This window comes from Capsicum annuum, chromosome 2, assembly GCF_002878395.1.
Source record: "Capsicum annuum cultivar UCD-10X-F1 chromosome 2, UCD10Xv1.1, whole genome shotgun sequence".
Classification (NCBI taxonomy): Eukaryota; Viridiplantae; Streptophyta; class Magnoliopsida; order Solanales; family Solanaceae; genus Capsicum; species Capsicum annuum.
Genome location: NC_061112.1, coordinates 56,189,356 through 56,196,353, shown reverse-complemented (window position 1 = coordinate 56,196,353; position 6,998 = coordinate 56,189,356). Strand labels below are relative to the sequence as shown.

The 6,998-nt window shown below is 41.3% G+C and overlaps 1 non-coding gene across 1 annotated transcript; it reads left to right on the top strand.

Annotated features, from left to right (window-relative positions):
• Positions 1-4,456: 4,456 nt before the first annotated feature.
• LOC124896460 lies at positions 4,457-4,612 on the top strand. The gene has a single exon (XR_007052824.1). It is a non-coding gene; the product is annotated as a 5.8S ribosomal RNA (ribosomal RNA).
• The last annotated feature ends 2,386 nt before the right edge of the window (positions 4,613-6,998 follow it).

Below are 6,998 nucleotides of genomic sequence, written 5' to 3'. Positions count from 1 at the left end.
AATTCCTGAGTTAGAGCATCGATGATTCACATAGGCTACACAAAGGCCTTGGTTAGCGAGAATCCTGACAGATGGGGGTGAGCTTACATGGCTACACAACCCCCATGAACGAATATCAAAGAAACCCCTAAGCTTCGGGGCTAAGTTCTACTAGGCGATTGTGCGATTGATGCTGATGCCCACTGGGGGTGATGATCGCTTGGAAAGTACTAGAGCCTTGATTCTTGCTGCTTTGATTGAATGGTTGACCATGGATTTTGGTCACATTATATCTGATGAGTTGGTTTTTTGTGCTCACAAGACACATTATATCTGATGAGTTGGTTTTTTGTGCTCACAAGAATCAGACTACACTGCCATTTCCTTGCCTCATCACTGACATATGCAAGCAAGCAAATGTCCCTTTGATTAGTGGGATTGATAATTAGGTTCCAGCACTATACAAATAGGGAATTGAATAGATGAGGGATGAATCAAGATTTGATATGAGAGCCAGCAAACCTCCAGTTCAGCAGACTCAGCCAGCGCTAGTACCTGAGTCATTAGAGGGTCCTGCAGGTATGCCATTGCCCCTTACTATGTACGTGCCTCCTACTACTTCTGTAGGTTTAAATTCGATGCCTATGGGTGGGACCCTAGAGTTTACGTCTATCCCAACCCAATATTCCAAGTACAGGATGAACCATGAAAACTTTACAAAAACTATACGAGCTATCAAAAAGGTTAAAAAACAGATAGCCATATGGGGGAAAGATTTCAAACCCTTTGTTGAGAGGATTTTAGAGGAAGCATTGCGTCCTTTCAGAAACATCCAGTTGCTAATGGAAAACATGGAGGAGAAAATCAACAAAAAGCTGGATGCAATGTCCATCTCAAATTTTTCTAAAATGATAAAGGAGGTTAAACGGCTCCAAGCAGATGTAGACAAGAAAAATCAGCAGCTACAGCAGACCATCTTTCATCCAGTCTAGAGTGCTAGTGATAAGCAAGAGGGCCTCATTGACTTATTTTGGCGTCCGATCAAGGACAAAGGTAAGAAAGTAGCAGAAACAGATAAGAAGACTGAGAAAGCTGCTAGAATTAAGAGAAGAAACGAAGAAGTGCAGCCATGTCACCTGAATAATTTGAAGATTACCAGATGTAGCGGGCAATGAAAAATTCAAAGAAAGAGGCAGAGAAGAAGTAGAAAAGGCTTCAAGATGAAGAATTTAGAGTATCCACTAGTTTGCCCCCAGTTAGGGGGCAAACTTCAGACCCTGTTAGAGATATGATACCTTTAATTCTAGAGGGAGAGATTTTGAGTACTCCCACGACCATAGGAGTCAACATTGCACCTAGTGAGGATATTGACGTCTCCCTACACTTCACTAGTGTCTCAGATTGAATATAAGGCACAACAAGTATTCTTTCTTTCTTTGTACTTCAAATTTTATGCATTTGAGGAAAAAGCATTATATTTTTGTGGAAGTAGGATGTGATTGTACCATGGGGGTGTATTAAGGTGTTTCATTTTCATTTTCACTATTTTCATTTTCATGTTCTGTTGGTAATATTATTTCATGAAATAAAAGATCCATTTCCATTATCACCTTAGTGTACATATGTGGATGACAACTCATGGTGGCAAAATTGTGTTTTTCATTTTTTTATAATTAATTCCTCTTACCAAGTGGAAAAATGTTGTGCAACCATGTGTGACTCTATTAGTGGCATTAGAAGTTATGAAGCAAAGCATAGCTATGTGTTCTGGATCCAAAAAATTAGAAGGATAGAAATTAACTCAGCGCATGTGCGGGTGAGTATTTGTGTAGTTCAAAAATAAGTAGTACACCTAGAACTTGCCCAATTCATCAGATGTTGTCTTGTGTTTTGACTCAACAAGAGAGGATAGTAGGCCTTCTTGTGTTGTTAGCCCACTTAGCCAAATTATTAACCCACCAAAAACATTGTGTTCCCTTTGTCAACCCTGTTGAGCTGTGTTAGTATTTTTCTATCTAAATAAGTTTGATTTACTCTTTAGAAGGTGTTAACTTAGGCAAATAGCCTAAGTTGAGGGTGGCTACTGCTGGATTGTTAGAAGCCTAGGAGATTGAGTTTAAATTAATTTTAGTGGTAGCATCCATCCCTGGTCTAGTTAGCAATCTAAATAGATATTATGCACCTTAATATTTTCATTAGCATAAGTTGAGGGTGGCTGATGTTGTGTTATCTAAGAAAAAAGAGTTGGGGGGGGGGGGGTTATGACAAGAGCACTGATGAATAACTGCGAATGAATGAAAGGGTCCTTAATTCTGGTAAGTAACTACCAAAAAGGGTAAAGAGAGTGAAATTCTTGTAGTTTAAGTCAGTTAATGAAATGAATAACCTTCACCGTTTCTAAAACCTTATTAGCACCCTTAGCAAGTCCTACTTGATCTTAGTGAGTCAATCATAAGAGAACATTAGATGATGAAGGAAAGCTTATAGATATACACAATGTTGGCAACTTCTTTTCTGAGAGTGAGAAGCTTAATTTTGTCCATGATTTAACAGTGTGATGTACGGTGGACTTCTTTGGCTGTGAGGGCATTTTGAGTTATATTTGTTCTATATAGTTCTTTGTGGTGTTGTATCTGTAGCTATGAATATGCTGGTTTGTAGTTAATGCCAGTAGTAGATCCATGTGTGTTGAGATAGCATAACCAAATGGGTAGTAGGATGATTGTATGATTTTGTTGGTTTTACTATGAAATGCCCATCATGATGTTGTTCATATATGTTTCCTGGTGTTGAAATACTTGAGGACAAGCAATTGCCTTAAGTTGAGGGTATTGATGTTCCGTGTTTTGATGGAACATTTTAGGCGTTTTCCTTAAGATAATTGTGTGTTTTCAAACAACCATTATTGTATTTAACATGGTATTTTACTTCTTTCAAGATGAGGACTTAGTGTGAAGGATAACATGGACAATCTGAGCAAAACAAAGGTAAAATGAGCAGCAACAGCTTAGGCGACTGACTGTCGAACTTGCGATGATATATCATTCAATACTATCAAGAAAAAGCAAAAGGCAAAGACTCTGGACATCCTGTGATGGTCTAGGCGATGGACCATGGGCCCCGCAACGAAACATTGATTTGAATCGTCGCTGAGATACAGAACACATCATCACTAAAAGTCCTGCAATAGTCCAAGTGATGGAACATTGACCTTTCCATGGGCCGTCGCACTACCCATCTCCCAAAATCAGAACATGGAGTCACTGTACACCCATCATAGTACAGGTGATAGACCGTTAGACCTACGACAAATCGTCGCTTGACCCGTCGACCATAATACGTAGAACCTGATTTTGAATTTTAAACCCTAGTTCTAGAATCATATAAATAAAAAGTATTAGGGTTTATTCCGGACTATTTGTCTTCAGTTTATACTTTCTTTTTTAGTGAGAGCTTGGTACTACTTTTCATTGGGATTTGAATCTACAGATTGAGATTTGATTATTAGTTTTCATATTTTCCATCAAAGATTGAAAAGAACAATATTGTGACTTTTGTAAGTACTCTTCTGAATTTATTTATGAATATCAATATAACTTTGATTTCTTATATGGAGATGAGTAGCTAAACTCCCATAACTTTAGTTAGGGGAGCCTTGATGTAGAAAATAGTTTGGAGTTGTGCATAGATTTGATTTCTAACATTTATAAAATCTACATGAATGCTTCTTCAATATAATGACATCTCTTGGTTGGAAACTTGCGACGTGAGCCCATGAACACCACGTGTCTAACTAGAAAGTGGATGTTGGGAAAGGAAGTAATTCACGTGAAATCCATAGGTATACCCTTTGGGTTAATGGGTTGATGCCTTAATAGGATTAACCCTCATGAGAGTATTATTGAATAATGCATGAATCATTTAAGCTAGACAGAAGTAAAGAGTAAAACACCTATTACGTTGAGAAACACGTGGGTAATTCTTAGAATTCAATAATTCTTGCAATTGAATACACAAGTTAGAATTTAAGCACAAACGTACAACCCTAACTATTTGAACATCTTGGTGAGCATAATCCTAGTTAATTCATTCTCAGTGAAATTACATCTACATTAACTCGCATTAACTGGACTTTTCTGTGACTAGAATATTAAAGAACTTTGTAAACATTTAAAAAATCCTTTCTACTCAGGAACCTTAGACCAACAGTCTAATAACATTCATAATACTTAGTGAACACGGTATTCCCTGTGGGATTCGACACCCAACCCAGTTGGGTTCTATATTTGATAGCGACTGCTTACTCTCTCATAAGAGAGGTATAATTTGGGTGTATCACATGCCCAGCGTGTGCGTCGGGTGACTAACAATCCCTGATGTAGAAAGCGCCAAGGAATACTTAAATTGATAGCATATCCCTCGCTCCTCATCCATGCCGTGCGTTGTGGGGACCAATGCTTCTTTTGTAAATAAAAATTACTCTCAGCAATGTGTATCTTAGCTCTCACATCGATGAAGAATGTAGCAAAATATGATACTTGGTGTGAATTACAGAATCCCATGAACCGTTGAGTCTTTGAATGCAAGTTGTGCCCGAAGCCATTTGGTCGAGGGCATGTCTACCTGGGCTTCTCGCATCACATCACTCCCCTCACATCTCACCTCAATCATGCGGTGTGATATCATCGTGAGGTGGATACTAACCTCCCATGCGTGTCAAGCTCGTGGATGGCTTAAATACGAGTCCACATCGACGGATGTTGTGGCAAATGGTGGTTGTAACTCAACTCTCTTTGTTGTCGTGAATACAACCCATGGTGCATCCAGACTCTAGAACCCTATCATGCTTTGGTGCTCCGACCATGACCCCATATCAGATGGGATTACCCGCTGAGTTTAATCATATTAATAAACGGAGGAAAATAAACTTAAAAGGATTCCCTTAGTAATGGAAAGCAAACCTATAATAGCCCATTCTTAGAATTAGGTGGATCCGTCGTCCAAATTGTAGTCTAGATAAGCGTCCACAGTGCCGGACCAGGCCCAAGTCCCCTAGAAGGGGGCGCCAGAGAGGGTGAGAGCCTCGTTGTGCTCAGGCCCTGTCGCACCATGAGGCGCTATCTATGAGTTGGGTTGTTTGGGAATGCAGCCAAAATACGGCAGTGAATTCCATCCAAGGCTAAATATGAGCGAGAGAGACTAATAACAAACAAGTACCACGATGGAAAGATGAAAAGGACTTTGAAAAGAGAGTCAAAGATTTCTTGAAATTATCGGGTAGGAAGTGGATGAGGGACAATGATGCACCCTGGTCAGATGTAGAATGACGATGAGCTTGTCTGCCGATTAACTCGGGGCATGGATCAGCACGGATTAGGGGCGACCAAATCCAAGGCTTTCCGTACTCTTGTGGAATACCGTCTCATCGATTATGGAAGGCAGTGTGCCCCTCTGGTATGCTTCGTCATCTTTGCACTCCAAAAGCTGGCCTATGGGCTCCCCATTCGACCCATCTTGAAACACGAACCAAGGAGTCTAACATGTGTACGAGTCAACGGGCTAGTAAACCCATAAGGCATAAGAAAGTTGATTGGTTAGATCGCCTTGAGGGGTGCACCTCCGACCGACCTTGATCTTTTAAGAAGGGTTCTAGTGTGAGCATAACTGTTGAAACCCAAAAGATGGTGAACTATGCCTGAGAGAGGCGAAACCATAGGAAACTCTAGTAGAGGCCGACAGCAAAACTGACGTGCAAATCATTCGTCTGACTTGGGTATAGGGGCGAAAGACTAATCGAACTTGTCTAGTAGCTGGGTCCCTTTAAATTTTACCTCATAATAGTTTGAGCTCGCATGCGAGTTCTATCGAGTAAAGATAATTATTAGAGGCCTCGGGGGCACAACGTCCTCGACCTATTCTTAAACTTAAAATAGGTAGGACGGCACAACTGCTTTGTTGAGCCACGCCACGCAATCAAGAACTCCGAGTTGGCCTTTCTGGAAACCAGAATTGGCGATGCAGGATGAATTGGAAACCAGGTAATGGTACCAAACTATGCGCTAACCTAGATCCCACAAAGGGTATTGGTCGATTAAGAGAGAAGGACGGTGGTCATGGATGTCAAAATCAGCAAAGAAGTTTGTAGCAACTCACCTTTCGAATCAACGAGCCACAAAAATATATGGTGCTTATACGCACGACCTACACTTGGCCGTCGGGGCAAGTGCCAGGCCTCGATAAGTAGGACGGCGCAGCGGTCACCGTAAAACCTTAGGCGCGAGCCCGAGCGGAGCGGCCGTCAATGTAGATCTTAGTAGTAGTAGAAAATATTCAAATGAGAACTTTGAAGGCCGAAGAGGGGAAAGGTTCCATGTGAAAGGCACTTGCTCATGGGCTAGTCGATCCTAAGGGTCAGGGGAACCCCGATAGATAGTGTATTTTGAGCGTACTCCAAAAGAGAATATGATTAAAATTCCTGAATCGGTATGTAGTGGTCGATAGCAATGTTAGGAAGTATAGAGACATTAGCGGGAGCCTCAGGAAGAGTTATATTTTCTATTTAACAGCCTGCCCACCCTGGAATCTGCTCAGTTAGAGGTGGGGTCCTACGGCTAGAAGAGAACCGCACATCGCATGGTGTCCAGTGCACTCAAGGCAGCCCTTGACAATCCAAAAGACCGAATGTCCTCCACGCCTGGTCGTACTTATAACCGCATCAGGTCTCCAAGGTGAACAGTCTCTGGTCGATGGAATAATGTAGGCAAGGGATGTCGGCAAAATGAATTCGTAACATAAGAAAAAGGATTGGCTCTGAGGGCTGGGCATGGGGGTCCCAGTCCTTTAACTAGTCGACGTTTGGTAAACTACTTAAGCTACTTCCATGGCTAGAGCGAGTTGCCGTGGGCTGGTCGGTGGACAGAATGGGAACCATTTCTTCGGGGGCCTTTTCCACGTGTCGAATAGCCAATTCAGAACTGGTATAAACAAGGTGAATCTGACTGTTTAATTAAAACAAATAA